Here is a 16920-nt window from a genome sequence, read left to right as displayed (position 1 = left end):
TCGTCTCTCCCTCCGCCGGGGCGCCCGCTGGGGCGCAGCGCCACCTAGTGGCCACCGGGCGGCCGTGCGGGGACGGGGCCCGGGACTGAGAGATGAGCGCTTAAATCCCGGGCGGAAATGCAGACTCTGCTTCCCACGTGCGTGGTTTCCCAACACGCTAGGAACCCGGGACGGCGAAATCCCGCTAAGTGGGAGCACTTTCCCTCTCTAGAGGGCACTGGGACCTGAGCTTGCTGCTTTCTCTAGGGGGCACGGACGGGCCGCCCGGTTCTTGTTCTGGCCTGGGATCCATCCTAGGATTTTCCCGGCTGGATTCTGGGACCTTTCCTTTCATGCAGAAGTTTTCACTACACCCTAGCTTGGCATAGCCTTTCATTGCAATATGCAGGGCACATCAGAAAATGCGAGGGCCTGGGTTTCTCTCAAGCCCGGGAGGCCTTTCCCCTCCGGGCATCCTTTCCCCTGGCCACGCCCGCCCTGCTACCCCCACCCCGACCCCGCGCCTTGCCCTCCTACTCCGTGCCCCCTCCTACCCCCGAGCTCTCCAGTCTCTTTGGCTGAACTTGATTAAACACCCAGTCAGGCCCTGTGTAGAATCGGGAAGCAGAGTCGGGTCCCTTAGGATTTAGCAATCCAGGTAATGCCTCTCACCTGGGCAACACTGATGTTTCTTTGGCTGGGGGTGCTGGCACTGTACGACTTTCAGCATCCTTGACTCCGTGGCATTTTGCCAGAAGCCACCCCCTTAGTCACTGTGTGTGGGGGTGGGTGGGGGAGGGGCGTTAGAACGGCCTTCTGTTGACAAACTGTGAACCTGTTAGCTAATAAAGATTCAGGTGACGCCTGGCCAGGTGGTGGCGCAATGGATAGAGCGTCGGACTGGGACCCAGGTTTGAGACCCGGAGGTCGCCAGCTTGAGCACGGGCTCATCTGGTTTGAGCAAAGCTCACCAGCTTGGACCCAAGGTCGCTGGCTTGAGCAAGGGGTTACTCGGTCTGCTGTAGCCTCACAGTCAAGGCACATATGAGAAAGCAATCAATGAACAACTAAGGTGTTGCAATGAAAAACTGATGATTGATGCTTCTCATCTCTCTCCGTTCCTGTCTGTCTGTCTATTCCTCTCTCTGACTCTCTCTCTGTCTCTGTAAAAAATAAAAAAAAAGATTCAGGTGACAATAAAGTGCAATGTCCAGGGGAGGTCCCGGTCATGCTTTTCAGAGCCGTGGGAATCCCCACCCAACTCCTTTTTCTGTGGCTTCCAGGTTTATTTGTTGTTGGTTTTTTGTTTTTTTTTTTGGTGTGTGGCTTCCAGGTTTATTTGTGTTTTTTTGTTTGTTTGTTGGGGGAGGGGTAAGATGCCAAAACAGGATTAAGAATGGAAGATTCTTCCCCCCCCCCCCCCCCCCCCCCGACAGAGAGTCAGAGAGATAGAGAGGGACAGACAGACAGGAACAGAGAGAGATGAGAAGCGTCAATCATCAGTTTTTTGTTGAGACTCCTTAGTTGCTCATTGATTGCTTTCTTATATGTGCCTTGACCGTGGGGCTACAGCAGACCGAGTAACCCCTTGCTCGAGCCAGCGACCTTGGATCCAAGCTGATGAGCTTTGCTCAAACCAGATGAGCCCATGCTCAAGCTGGCAACCTCGGGGTCTTGAACCTGGGTCCTCTGCATCCCAGTCTGATGCTCTATCCACTGCACCACTGCCTGGTCAGGCAAGAATGGTAGACCCTTTAAAGTATTTACATTTTATGTATTTCTTTGGTTAACAAATGTCAGGTGAGCTACTGAGACCCTACTTCTCTGCAAACAAGGGATACAATGGAGAGCAAAAGCCCCCGAGTGTCTGCTTTTGTTGTCTTCACACTCAATGTAACAAACGAACACTTGAACACACACTGCACACTCAATGTAACAAATGAACACTTTAACACACACTGCAATGTAATAGAGCTCATCACAGGATAAAGACAGGATTTATATTTTAAAAATCAATGAATAGGGAGGGCACCGAAGGCTGAGTGGCCCGGTGATGGTGATGGGACACACGTTTTGCAACGTTACACTGGGAATGTCTCCTTTTAATCCTGGTGGTCAGTCTCCGTGATGCTGGTGGGGACAGCATTGCCGGTAGACATGTTAGGGACAGACAGTTTGCGAGGAGGAGGCCTGTGCCAACCCTCCCTCCCCCGACCCATGTGTTTGCCTACTTATCTGGTCTCCCTGTGCTGGTGTAATCGGGTCAAAGTGACCATCAAGGGTAGAGGAGGAGGAAGAGGAGGGATCACCTGTGGGCAGTGCCCGGAAGGGCAAAGGGCTGTGAGTGTGTGTGTGTGTGTGTGTGTGTGTCCCTACCAGAGGCTAGCAAGTGTACTGATGCCAAGCTAATGCCCTGGTGAAGGTGAATGGGTCAGAGAAATGCTGACTGCCCGTGGCGACTACCAGCTGACAGGGGCACTTCCCATTCTCTCCCTTTAAAGTGTCTCTGAGTCACTTTCAGACTGCTCTGTGCTCGACCCAGCAAGAGCTCCCCACACCCCACTGTGCCCCAAGGCACATCCCGGCCAAGTCCTGATCGCAGCCTCCGGGATTCTGACGTCAGGCATCACCTGATGAGGTTGAAGGCTTCCTGATGACTTTCTCCTCTGAGTTCTCCCAGCATTTTTCTCATTCCTCTAATCACAGTGTTTTGGAAACTGCAGAAATCAACAGGTCTGTTTTCTCCATAGGTTCTTCATCAGGGGTGTCTGCCGGAGGGACAGCACAGTGTTTGACAGGTCGAAGTAGTGTCATCAGTAATAATAATGATGACTAGTTGTAATGTATCAGGCACTAAGAATTTTAGACGGATTGTTCAGTTTAATCCTCGCAGTCATCCCATGAAATAGGCGCTATTCTCTTTCCCATTTTATTGACAAAGAAACTGAGACCGAAAAAGAAAAGAAACTGAAACTCATCACGCTTGGGTAATTTGCCCTAGGTGAAAAACTTAGGAAATGGTGTAGTCAAGGACTAGAACACGGCAAGCCGACCGTGTGAACATCTGCCTTGGAGAGCCTCGCTGTTTATTGAGCACCTACTGTATGTGGGACACCGTGTTTTAGATATGGGACCAGATGGACAAGGAGCTCTCATTTTTATCTCTCTTGCTCTCTCTGTCCTTTCCTTCAAAGGGAGAATTTTGTTTTGTTTTTTAAAATCAGTTCATATTTATGTTATGAGAGGTAACCTTTTTTTAGTAGGAAAGGGCTTATTTAACTTCTAGAGCGATGCTCTCTCTGTTAAGTGAGTATACTCTATTATCCAAAGTGGATGGAGGTAGGAATGGGAGCTCCATGGGACCCGGGATGTCAGGACCCTGGCGGGAGGAGGGGTAGAGTGAGAAGGGAGGAGGGATGCCCAAGAGACTAAGGGGAAAGAGGCAGGGGACCCATCCCAGGAAAGGCATTTGGTTTTGTGAGGCTGGCCCTGTGGACAGAACGGCAACTGGACTTCGGGGGTTGCAGTCTGTTTATGAATGAAAGAATTAAGTCTGGTCACTATATGGCCATGAATTGTATCTGGAGCCCCTGCCAGATGTTATGAGCTGTAAGAGCAGTATGACTGTCTCATATACACTGACTCTTCCCAAACCCAGGAAACTGAGTCAGAGACAGTAAGCCCCTTGCTTAGGGCCACACAGCACACACACTCCGACTACCGTCATTTCCACTTATGAGGCCGTTTTACGGACCTGCGGTCAACTCTGGCCCAAAAATATTAAGTGGAAAACTCCAGAAAGAAATAATTCATAAGTTTTAAATTGCAGGTCATTCAGAGTAGCATGATGAAACCTTGCGACATCTGCCCGGGACAAGAGTCATCCCTTTGTCCAGTGTATCTGTGGTGTGGACGCCACTTGCCCGGCAGTCACTTAGTAGCTGTCTCCGGAGAGAGAGCACATTCGGGAACACACTCTAATAGATAGGAAAAAAACGTAGTACATAGAGGGTTCCAAGACATCCGCAGTTTCAGGCATCCGTCGAGGGTCTTGGAACAAATGCCCCCAGGATAAGGGGAGACGGCTGTATTCAATCCCAAGGTCCTCTCCTGCTGAACCGTGACCAGTTTCCGTAAGTGAATGGCGAATTAAACTGAACTCCTAGAAAGAGATTTGCATCTCCTCAGTTTGGCCATGATGTCCTTCTCTCCTCTACCGGCTAATGTCCTGCTCATTCTTCTAAGTCCAGCTCAAGGAAGCCCTCCTCAAGCTCCTCCTTCGGGTGTGACCATGTCCCTCTATTATATTAAAGCAGTCACTGCATTCTGCCTCCGGGTTTAGTTCCCTGCGAAGAAGTGGCCACCCCAACTGGGGTTATGCTCTTTGAGAGCAGGATCCACGCGGGATATGAGAGATGTCTTGTTGGCCTCCCCATGTCCACTCTCCCTCTCCACCCTTCTGCATCTTGGGAGGCTGACTGACATGGGCAACACCCAAGCCTCCTGTGCCCACTGGCTTCACGTTGGATTTGGCCACTGGGAGCCCCGGGAGAGACCCGAGGGAGGGCGGGAAGGGAGGTCAGGGCGCTTCTGCCCCCAGCTCTCTTACTGTGGCATTCCTCGGACTGGCCGCTCTCAGTCCTACGATCAGAGTTCATGAGGTGACCCTCTGCACACAGCCCCCCTCTGCCTCCGTGTCCAGGCCTCCTTAATTGCAATCTGGGAAGGTTCTAGAAACCACACAACACCCAAAGTGGAACACTGTACCATGTGGCTCAAAAAAACAGCTGTGGAGCTAAATTAGGGGCAGGTGTGCTTGTTTGTTTGAGTAAGAAGCAGGAGAGAAAGGATTTTAAACGATCTTAAAAACTAGGACCAGATGGCAAAGAAGCCCCTCGGCTCCTGGCAAACAGCTTTTATTTATATTTCTGTTTGAATGATCTTTATAATTTTAAGGTGCTTTTTTTTCTTCTTAAATTAATATACAGCAAATTTGACTTTTTAAAATGTGGGCGTCCAGTTCTATGGGTCTTAGCACATGTATGGATTTGCGTAACTACCGCCGTTAGGGTACGGAGCACAAAGAATCCCTCCTTACTGTTCTTCTGATCTCCACCCATATGGTTTTCTCTTTCTGAGAACATTATATAAACGGAACCAAACAGTAGGAAACCTTTTGAGATGAGCTTCTTGCACGCAACCTGACGTATTTGAAATTCGTCACACTCATCAATAGATTGTTCCTTTTCATTGTTGAGTAGTATTCCATCATGTCAATGCACCATAGTACATTTTCCCACTCATATTTGGGTTGCTTTCAGTGTTTGATTATAAAAAGGGCTGCTCTGAATATTCATGTACATGGTTTTGTGCAAATATAGGTTTCCATTTTTCTTGGGTAAAAGTTATGGACTGAATGTTTTCCCACTCAAAAAAAAAAATTTGATGTGTCCAAGCCTAATCCCTTAATGTGACTACATTTGGAGACAGGGCTTTTAAGGAGGCAATTAAGGCTACCATATTTCCCCGTGTATAAGACGCACCATTTTTCAAAAAACCTGAGATCTAAAAACTGGGTGCGTCTTACACAGTGGTTGTAGAATTTTTTTTTTACTTCCATTTCCCGCTTTTTCACGCTTGTTTTTGCGCTCATTGTTGAAGACAGTGATTTGTCATCAGACACAGATGAGGACAAGGTCACGGATGGGAGTTTTGACAGTGATGAGGAGTTGGATGAATTTTATGATGAATAAAACCTGAGTTCAATAGCTTTATGTAATACATTTTTTGTTTTCAAATTTTGATTATTTTTATTTATTTATTCATTTTAGAGGAGACGGAGAGAGTGAGAGATAGAAAGAGAAGGGGAGAGGAGCAGGAAGCATCAACTCCTATATGTGCCTTGATCGGACATGCCCAGGGTCTTGAACCGGCGACCTCAGCATTCCAGGTCGACGCTTGATCCACTGCGCCACCACAGGTCAGGCTGTTTTCAAATTTTAAGGTGCGTCTTGTACATGGAAATGTCTTATCCCTGGGGAAACGTGGTAAATGGGGCCATAAAGAGGGGGGCCCTGGCCTTACTGAACTGGTGTCCTTAGGAGGAGAGGAAGGGAGACGAGGGCTCTCTTTCTCTGAGCCCAGGGGAAAGGCGTGGAGAAGGCGTTCCTCTGCACACCAGGAGAGCGATCAGCAGGAACTGAACTCTCCAGCTCTCATGGAGGTCAAGCCTTCTACCCTCCAGAACAGTGAGAAAACAAGGCCTTTTGTGTAAGCCACCCCGTCTGTGGCATTGCCTACGGCAGCCTGAGTTGACTAACTCAGGCAAATATTCTACGGTGTGTGTTTAACTTTATGAGAAACTGCGAGACCCTGGCTGGGTAGCTCACTTGGTTAGAGCCTCGTCCCAATACACCAAGGTTGTGGGTTTGATTCCCGGTCAAGGGGTCAGGGCACAAAGAAGAAGCAACCAATAAATGTACAGCTAAGTGGAACAACAAGTCGATGTTTCTCTCTCTCTCTCTCTCTCTCACACACCCTTCCTTTCTCTCTCTCTAAAATCAGTAAATAAATTTAAAATAAGAAACTGCCAAATATTTCCCCCAAGAGGCTTCACCATTTTGCATTCTCACCAGCAACATATGAGGGTTCTTGTTGCTCTGCAATCTTGCCAACATATGGTATTGTCAGTAGTTCGTGTTTTTAGAAATTGATTTTAGAGAGAGTGAGAAGGGAGAGAGAGAAACATCCCTTTGCTGTCCCACTTATTTCTGCATTCATTGGTTGAGTCTTGTATAGGTCCTGACCGGGGATCAAACCCACAACCTTGGCATATCAGGATGATTGCCCTAACCAACTGAGCCGGGGCCAGTAGTGTTTTTGTTAATATTTTGTTGTTGTTGTTGTTTTAAAATTTTTAATTTAATTTTATTTTCTTATAGAGACAGAGAGAGAGTCAGAGTGAGGGAGAGACAGGGACAGACAGACAGGAACGAAGAGAGATGAGAAGCATCAATCATTAGTTTTTCGTTGTGCATTGCGACACCTTAGTTGTTCATTGATTGCTTTCTCATATGTGCCTTGACCATAGGCCTTCAGCAGACCGAGTAACCCCTTGCTTGAGCCAGCAACCTTGGGTGCAAGCTGGTGAATTTTTGCTCAAACCAGATGAGCCCACGCTCAAGCTGGCGACCTTGGGGTCTCGAACCTGGGTCTTCCGTATCCCAGTCCGACGCTCTATCCACTACACCACCACCTGGTCAGGATGTTAATATGTTTTTGTCTGCTATGCTTTGTAGGTAGTAACAGCTAAGGAAGTGATTTCAAGCTGCAACTGTTTTTTTTTGTTTGTTTGTTTGTTTGTTTTTTTTTAAAGAAATCTTTATTGATTTCAGAGAGAGAAAGGGAGAGCAGGAATGAGACAGGAACATCTATACCTGTATGTGCCCTGACCGAGGATCGAACTAGCAACCTCTGTGCTTTGGGACAATGCTCCAACCAACTGAGCTATCTGCCAGGGCTAGCTGCAACTGTTTTTGATGTGCTATTATTTTGGGGATTGTCCGTCCCTCATTTCTCTTTTCTTGTCTCTCTTCTGGCCTCATTCTGTTTCTCAGGCTGCATCCCCTGGGCTGAGCCAGCTCATGATTTGGCCAATGGCAGCCCCCCCCCCCCCCCATCAGGAGCAAACCTACTTCTGAGAGAGTGGAGGAAGAGGTTTGCTGTGGGCACGGCTGGCTTGTGGGTCCTACACTTCATGTCATTGTCTGATGTGATCATCTGGAGATTCTCAGCCACACTGAAAGGAGGGGCTCCCGTTTTAATCTTGCACTGGGCCCCACAAATTCTGAAACAGGTCTTAGGTGTGTGTGTGTGTGGGGGGGGTCCCGAGCAGGGCAAAACTTCTTGCCAGGTTCACTAGCAAAGAGCCCTCTTTTGTCTCTGGTACCTTCCCCCACGCCTCTAAACTGACCCCAGCCCAACCCAATGGTTTTCCTTGGCTCGGGGTGGGGGTGGGGGGCTCCCGCTGCCTGTCTCCTCTGCGAACTTGGGTTCAACTTGATTAAATCGGAGGCTTCACAAGAGCCAAATGAGGATTTACCTCAGTTAGGGCCTCTTAAATGAAAGGCACCCTGACACTCTCTAAATGATACTTTGGTGTTTGTGTGGGAGAGGTAAATGAACAGCATTCAGTCATCCCCAAACTATGGCCCGCGGGCCGCATGCGGCCCCCTGAAACCATTTATACAGCTCCCGCCGCACTTCCGGAAAGGGGCACCTCTTTCACTGGTGGTCAGTGAGAGGAGCACTGTATGTGGCGGCCCCCCAATGGTCTGAGGGACAGTGAACTGGCCCCCTGTGTAAAAAGTTTGGGGACCCCTGATTGCTTTGCCTGCCCGGTTGGTAAGAAGAACATTGGACGGAGGTGATTTAAGGGGGAGTTGTATCACATCCTTGCAGACCACTGAGTGCTCAAGCCCACGAGGAGGAACCACCTTAACCAGAGGCAGTGGTGGGATGGGAGGGGGATGTGTGAGGGGGGAGGCCACAGGCTTTGGAGGCATTCTCCTGAGCTGGCTGCTTACCCCTCACAGGCTCAGGCAACTGACCTGACCACCGTGGACTCAGTGACTTCAGCTTTCACTGGACTCAATGGCGCTTCCTCGCAGGATTGTTTGATTGTGAGGAGGAAACGAGAGGACTTGTGCAAAGTACCAGAGGCTGGCCTGCAGCACCCTGCAGAGTGGACAGGACTTGATGTCGCTCAAGACGGGTTTGCATCAGAGATCATTTATCCACAGCTTTTTATTTATTTATTTATTTATTTATTTATTTATTTATTTTTTAATTGTTTTTTAGGAAACTCCAAACTGTTTTTCATAGTGGCTGCACCAGTTTCCATTCCCACCAACAGTCTACAGGGTTCCCCAACCCCTTTTTTTTTGCATTTTTCCGAAGCTGGAAATGGGGAGGCAGTCAGACAGACTCCCACATGCGCCCGACTGGGATCCACCCGGCATGCCCACCAGGGGGCAATGCTCTGCCCATCTGGGGCATTGCTCTGTTGCATCCAGAACCATTCTAGCTCCTGAGGCAGAGGCCACAGAGCCATCCTCAGCAGCCGGGCCAACTCTGCTCCAATGGAGCCTTGGCTGCGGGAGGGGAAGAGAGAGACAGAGAGGAAGGAGAGGGGGAGGGGTAGAGAAGCAGATGTGTGCCCTGGCCGGGACTCGAACCCGGGACTCCTGCACGCCAGGCCACTGAGCCAACCAGCCAGGGCCTATCCACAGCTTTGAAGACCGCCACCCACTGCATCTCTGATTAAGCAGACAGTGATGGGTCTGCCAGGCTGATCACTGCTGTGCCATGCAGGAGGGTGTGTGAAGATGGCCTGCTGGGGTCTTTAAAGGGGATAAGATTAGCATCGTCCCAGAGGGAGAGAGAGGGAGGGGAGGGGAATCCACAGGATGTGGGTTTGAATCCCAACTCTGCTACTTCCTGGTTGTCACTAACTACCTTAAAACAATTTACTCGATCTCTGGGCCTCAGTGTCCCCATCTGCTACAGGAGGACTCAGCAGGGTCACTGTGATGATTACATAGGATCACAAATGTAAACTGTGCTTGGCAGAGGACCACACAATGCCTGCTAGTTGTTTTAATTACCTACATATTTGAGTTACCCCTGGTATCTACGATGTTAGGACTTGCTGGGTGGAGTTGACATTCGAGGGTAGTAGGAAAAGACCTCCACGTGGGGGGTCTGAGAGTCCCGGAACTGAATGTGACACTGGACAGGGTGGCAGCCAGAACTACTTGCATAGTAACAGGGCTTTCTTTAGGAAGTGAAGAAAAGGACTGGTGTTTACAGGTAACCAGGTGGGGGGTTGCCATCTGCAAAGAATTTAAAGGTTACACACAAGGGAATTCTCTCTGTAGAACAAGTGGGGCTTGGTTCTTGGAACTAGATTGGTGAACCTGGGAGGGCAACCCTCCAGGCCCTGCCCACCCCACAGATGGTGTGTGTGTGTGTGTGTGTGTGTGTGTGTGTGCTTTATGCAAATTGGACTTGGCGTCTTCCTGTGACCATAGAAACCCAGCCAGTTCTATTTCAACAGTGCTCTGAGGAAGGTATTTAACTCTTACCCCTGAGGGTCCGGCTCACAGACCCTCCTTCTCTGGGAACACCCCAGGGCACTTGGCCCGCTGCAGCCCACTGAGATGGGGTGTCACTACAGCAAGACCACCAAGGTAGCCGCCGAGCCCCAGGGACCCGGCGAACGGCCGGCAGGAGAAGAGTCAAGCCTGCAGTCTGGTGTGGAGGCTGATGATTGCACAGCCACCTCGCTGAAGGATGGGGCCCCTGGGCCTCAGAGCTGAGATGTGTCTCTCTGCAGTCGGACCCTCATTCCTGGAACTGCCTTTGGCCACCGGAACCCGAAACAAGCTCCATCCTGAGGAGCTCCGAAGAGAGGGAGGACAGAGAAGTCCCCGAGAAACCCCCGTCTTGGGGACTGAGGCTCCGGAAGTCACCTAAGTCGCCTTCATTCAGCAGGCTTTGTTCTGTGGCCTGGTGAGGAAGGTGAGGCCGTGAAGAGTCCCCCTTACCCGGCTCTCCCAAGCAAGAGCACCAAAGAAGTCTTCACACCATGGGATTGCCCGCGGCTTCCGGAAGTGGAGGAGTGCCAGGGAGGACCGTTCTGGGTGCAGGGACTGTCTGCTGCGGAGCTATGGCGGTCTAGGGACGCCACGTGCTTCACCCTCTGGACCAGGAAATCTCTGTGGTCCTAACATTGGTTGGGTGTTTGGTTTTGCTCTCTCTTTTGCTCAAAAGCCAGCCATAGCCCTGGCTGGGTAGTTTGGTGGTTGGAGCTTGCTCTCCGTATGCAGAGGTTGCGCATTCGACCCCCAGTCAGGGCATGGAGAGGACAGATCGATGCTTCTCTCTCTCTGTCTCTTTCCCTTTCTCTCTCTAAAATCAACCAATAAAAGTTTTGTAAAATGCTGGCTGAATAGCCAATGTCTTCAACAGAAAGATTCTGCACATAGCTAGCTCCACAGTGTTTGTGTGAATAATTTAATATTTAACTTGGAGAATTGCTCATGAATTATGGGAGCCATCGGGATGAGCTGTGACCATATCAGGGGAAGGCAACAAGGCCTTGATCATCCAGTAAGTGAAGCTCGGAGGGCTGGTGGGAAGGAGGGAGGCGAGCCTCCTGTTCTTGGTTTGTTTTGATTTGTTTTCATCCCCAGAAAAATGTCCCTCTGCTAATATTCATGTGTCTCCTCATATCAAAAACCTGTCATTGCGAAGCCTCTAGCGTCTGAGCTCTGTATCCAGCCTTCAGAAATATTTCTCTGTTTACCAACATGTCTGTCAGCCTTTCCTTACACCCCCCCCCCGCCACTGCATATGTTTTGTTTTTAATTTGACTCAGAAGCATTTTCATTTGCAATCCCATAGACATGTTTGCAAATGAATGATGACACAACACATCTGGAGAGGACTGGGGGGACCCGAGCCTCGAGGATCCAGTGGGGAAGGGGGTATGAGTCCGTCCAGAGGAGAGATGCGAGAGAATCCCTGGGGCCTCTTCGCTGCGCCACGCTTCATGATGTCAACGTGGCATGGGGGTTGCGTGTCACCACCGCAACCAACCCCGTTCTACAGAGGAGGGGGTCGAGGCACCGAGAAGTTCAGTGACTTAGCTGAGGATGGCCAGCCAGGCCCCAGTCTCTTCCTGACGAATCTGACCCCCAATTGTTCACCACCGTTGAGCCCTGCCTCAAGCTGGGGGTGGGGGCTCTTTCCCATAAATAAAGGGAGGTCCAGCTACCAGGACAGCCTGTGCTAGTGGGTCCTGGGGGCAGGGGGAGGGGACTAGAATATATTAATCCTTTTTTCCCCATCTTCTAATTTATTACAGGCTGAGCTAATAGCTGGATTAATAGAAAATCAAAGTTTAATACACGTGCATGCTGAATTCACATAGTCGTGATCATCCCATAAAAATCCCAAAGAAAGTGAGGTGACATTGGGCAGATAAGATATTTTTGGACAGAAGAAAAGGAGCGGGGTGGGGGCTGGTGAGGGGGACAGGAATTGGATTTCAGAAGTGAGAACGGAGAGTTTAGTTAAGGGAGAGAGGAACATACAAGGCAGGACAATTCTGGCAAGCCAACTCAGAAACAGTGAGACCCAGGAGTCTCCAGCTAACAGGCCCCTGTCCGAAGCCCTGCGTTTACTCTACTTAATTCCTGTTAGGCTAAGGGACATCCTAGGATCTCCTTCCCGAGGTCGCTTGCTTTTTTCTGTCGGAATCTCTTGGGCAGGAAGGCGGCAGCGGCGGCGGCGGTGGTGTTGGTGGGGAAGTCAAAGTTCTTTCTGAGTCTTGTTTCTTCATTAAGAGCTTAAAATCCATATCCCCGAAAGGCGGCTTCAGGGTGGCGAAGGTTTGGTCCCTTCAGGAGGAACAAGGGCGGCAGCGAAAACGGCACCCGGTGTTAGACCGGTGGGGTCAGACCAGACCTGGCTTCAGCCCCTCGGTCCTTGAGTTCCGGCTAAGAAAAATATTCAGAGCCAAGACTCAAAACTGTAAGAGAAGGTTTATTTAGAAAAAGCACAGGTCCTGGCCCGTTGCTCAGCTGGTTGGCGCGTTCTACCGATGCACCAAGATTGCAGGTTCGATCCCTGGTCAGGGCACGTGCAGGAGGAGCATGAATGAGTGGGACAACAAATTGATGTGTTTTTTTTTCTCTCTCTCTATCCCTTTCTTTCTTTAAAAATTAATAAATTAGCATTTTAAAAAATCACAGAGGTAAGAATTGAGCTGCAGAAAAAACAGGCTCGGGAAAAAAGTTGCAGAGGTAAAAGCAAGGGTCCTAGTTGCTTAGGAGAGAAAGAGGTAATGTGCTAGGGGGCGGGGGAGTGGAGGAGGCCAGGAAAGGCGTGGGCGTGCTCCCAGAAGCCAGAGCTAGGCGTCCTCCATGCTAAGGGCTTGTGTGGGTGAGGATTTTAGGGGAAGACCCAGGGGAAGCTCTCAAAAGAATATTCATTAGCTCTCCAGGCTGTGGTCTCCACTGATTGGTCTGCACCAGGGCAGGGGGACATGAGTCCATACAGGTGGTCCTGAAGTCAGCCACGGAGTCCCTTGTCTGGTGTTGCTGCTCTTCTGGGCCTGGAGCTGAAACACAACTGAGGCCTGAGTGTCTCTGATGGGGTCAGCAGCTCACTGTCCTAAGGGCTTCATGCTTTAGGGTAAGGTGACCAACTTTTTTACAATGAAAAGGAGGACAAAAATAAATTGAAGAAAACAATATCATAAATAAAAGAAACATTTTATTCATTGCAACAATAATATACTATAATATGATAAATGCATAATAAAAGCATTTGTAATATTTTATATTGTAATTATGCTTATATGCCTATTAATTTTTAATAATAATTGTAAGAAAAAAGTAACTCATTTAGTAAAATTAAATATCAAACAAAACTACTAAATTTGGAGTGATATTCAGGTGTATTTATCATTTTCTAATAAAAAAAGGATGTTTTATGCAACTATTTAATCAAAAGGCATTATTAACAGATATGGTTTGAGGTTAGATATTTACTTTAAAACTCGAATTTTGGGAAAATACTTGCAAATAAAATTATACGTATTTGGAAATTATTAAATAAGGAATTAATAAAACGTGAATTGTGCTTACCTGTTTATGATTGAATATTCATTGAGAAAGAAATAATCGTGAGTCTACAATGTCGTCTGTGCCGTGTTGTGTTTCAGTAAGAAGTACACAAAGCCATTTGCACGCTCTCTCAAGGTCTCCCGTGCGGAGAGCACGCATCTCATAATCGCATCTGGCCGCACTGTACTGATCTTTGACGAATCGTCATGTCCAATACAGATACATCACATCACACGCAATGAATCAACTCTGCATTGATCGAATATGGACATTTACAGATTAGTCTTCCAATATCAAAAAGGAGGACATGTAGGAGGACACTTTTCGAGAGAGGAGGGAACTTACAAAAGGACTGTCCTCCCTAAGGAGGACGACTGGTCACCTCGATATTCTCTGACCTCCTTGATCATTTGCCCTCTAAGGGGGGCTAACCCTCATAACTAGCAACATGCCAGGGGAGAAAAGGTCGGAAGGGTGAGTGGGTGGGGGGATGTTTTCCAAACCTCCTGATCTATGATATGAAAGGTCAGGTGGTCTACATGGCGTGGGCCGTGATATGCTAGGGGAGGAAAGGTTGTGGGTGTGGGGGTGTGAGTGTGAGGTCCTTCTTTCCCCAGGTTTGCCCGTTGCTAGGCATCCGGGCTCCCCACCCTGCTGACCTTCTTGTCCTCACTCTGCTCCTGTCTGTCTGACTGCCTACGGCAGACCCTCTCCTGGCTCGCCTACACCTGCCTGCCTGCAGAGAAGTAGGTAGGCACCCGGTCAGCTAGGAGTCACCCCGCTGCGGCTTGGGTGCCGCAGCAGCGGTGGGAGCCTTTTATGTTCACCCTGGTGGGGGCTGGGGGGAGGAGAGAGGTGGAGGAAGGGAGAGGGAGAGCCAGACAGAGGCAGCAACCTACTGGAGAGGACCACCCTCCCTCCCCCCCCTGTTTTTTAGCCATAAAACCTCAGAAACTGAATAAGATTGTTCTGAGATGACAAGACAACGTGGGCAGAGAGAAGGGAAGAAAGGAGACGGAGTAGTAAGCGGTTCCGCCTGAACGTGGACTGCGAAGGCTCCTTTGGCTTCCAGGGCAGATACGGGAGCCGTGGGCCCCCACTCCGGGCCCCCACCCCGGGCTGGCCCCCAGCCCAGCTGTTCCTGGGGGTGGGAGCTTTCTGTGGGGCAGGAAACAGGCCGAGCCGGCAGCTGGGGAGCAGGAAGTCTGGGGCCTCTTTCTACAGCTTCCTGGGGCTAGAGGCCAAGCCCCGGTAACTGCTTTCAATTTCTTTTCTTTTTTTTTTTTTCCCCAGATGATTCTGTTCTTCTCCCTTTTCCCTCCTGATGGAAAGTCACCCTGCAGAACAGGTCTGTGTCTGGGGAGAAGCTGCTCACTGGCCCTGCTCGGGACTTCTGGGAAAAGTTCCTTGCTGGGGCTGAGGCTTTGAGGAGGGGTGGTGCTTATTTCAGGAGCCCCCCGCCCCCCCCCCCCCCCCACGCCGGGCCAGAACTCACTCACCGGCTTAACAGGTCAACTGAGGGAGGCGCTAGGTCTTTACCAGTCCAAAAAAAAGCGAAGTTTTTTTCTTGCTTCCTTCTGGGATGACGCAAAATGCGTATTTAATTAAATTCAAGATCTCTGAGGGCTTTTAAAGAACAGGGTTCTTCGCCCGCCTCCAGCTGTGGCAGGCATGCTGGGATTTGCCCGGAAGTTCATCTATAATGGGAAGGAGCACCCAGTTTCTTTTTCAGGACATTCCTATTGTCCCACAGGGCCTGTGTCCCTCCCTCATCTGTCTCCCTCTGAGGCTCACGCGCCTGGGGGAAAGGGGTCAGAATTATGTCCACTTAAATATAGCTTTAACCTCTTGAAAGACAGGTGTAAAGCCAGTAGCCACGGCCACCATCACAACCACCTGGCCAGTGCAGGTTCTCATTAGATTCGGACAGACGGTAATGAAACAATGGAGCCAAGATCTGGTGGGCCATTAGCTTTAATCCTAGCTTGCACCCGGTGGGCGAGAAATACACACAGTGGGAAAACACTTCCCTTTCCATTCAGGGCTCCCAAAGCCACTGACTTATCTGAGTTTCCTAGAATCAAAGGTTTCTAGCTCACTAGCCTTATTCACCTCTGTTCCCCATCTCCTTCTTTCTGCACAAACTCTGAACAAACTGGCTCCTCTTTCAGCACTCCTCCATCTTGGCTGCCTCTCCTCTCCTCCATGTGGCCTTTCTCGTCTTTTCTCTCTAATGCTAATCTCAGGAACTGAAAGAGAGCAAGCTCTCAGTCTGCCTCACTTTATAGTGTAGAAATAAAGACCTTTAATTCAATATAGAAACAAGGAAGTCTCTGATACAAAGTCACTTATCTGAGGCATAAATGGGATTCCTCATTAGAGTGCACCACCCCACATCAAAAAGGGTGGGAAAGGCCTGACCAGGCGGTGGTGCAGTGGATAGAGCGTCGGACTGGGATGCGGAAGACCCAGGTTCGAGACCCCGAGGTCGCCAGCTTGAGCGTGGGCTCATCTGGTTTGAGCAAAAATTCACCAGCTTGGACCCAAGGTCGCTGGCTCAAGCAAGGGGTTGCTTGGTCTGCTGAAGGCCCGCGGTCGAGGCACATGTGAGAAAGCAATCAATGAACAACTAAGGTGTCGCAATGTGCAACGAAAAACTAATGATTGATGCTTCTCATCTCTCTATTCCTGTCTGTCTGTCCCTGTCTATCCCTCTCTCTGACTCTCTCTCCGTAAAAAATAAATTAAAAAAAAAAAAAAAAGGGTGGGAAAGGATTAATTCTAAAACCAAGCCCCAGGCTACAAGGATCCTGCCTGCCCACAGCCTGCCCCCAACACACTTTTTTTTTTTTTTTACAGGTATAGAGAGAGAGTCAGAGAGAGGGACAGATAGGGACAGATACAGACAGATAGGAACTCAGAGAGATGAGAAGCATCAATCATCAGTTTTTCATGGCGACACCTTAGTTGTTCATTGATTGCTTTCTTATATGTGCCTTGACTGCGGGCCTTTAGCAGACTGAGTAACCCCTTGCTGGAGCCAGCACCCTTGGGTCCAAGCTGGTGAGCTTTTTGCTCAAACCAGATGAGCCCGTGCTCAAGCTGACAACCTCAGGGTCTCGAACCTGGGTCCTCTGCATCCCAGTCTGATGCTTTAACCACTGCACCACCACCTGGTCAGGTCCAACACACATTCTAATATAATCATGCCCATCCCAAGCAAGAAGGGCAATTAATATATATTATC

At 49.4% G+C, this 16920-nt stretch overlaps 1 long non-coding RNA gene across 1 annotated transcript; it reads right to left on the bottom strand.

Annotated features, from left to right (window-relative positions):
- Positions 1-11952: 11952 nt before the first annotated feature.
- LOC136312970 (uncharacterized) lies at positions 11953-15319 on the bottom strand. The gene is made up of 3 exons (XR_010727084.1): positions 15173-15319; positions 13695-13922; positions 11953-13252 (listed from the first exon to the last, which is right to left on the bottom strand). It is a non-coding gene; the product is annotated as an uncharacterized lncRNA (long non-coding RNA).
- Between the last annotated feature and the right edge of the window lie 1601 nt (positions 15320-16920).

This window comes from Saccopteryx bilineata, chromosome 9 (assembly GCF_036850765.1).
Source record: "Saccopteryx bilineata isolate mSacBil1 chromosome 9, mSacBil1_pri_phased_curated, whole genome shotgun sequence".
NCBI lineage: Eukaryota > Metazoa > Chordata > Mammalia > Chiroptera > Emballonuridae > Saccopteryx > Saccopteryx bilineata.
The sequence above is the reverse complement of the archived record's forward strand: the minus strand, read 5'-3'. Positions and strand labels throughout refer to the sequence as shown.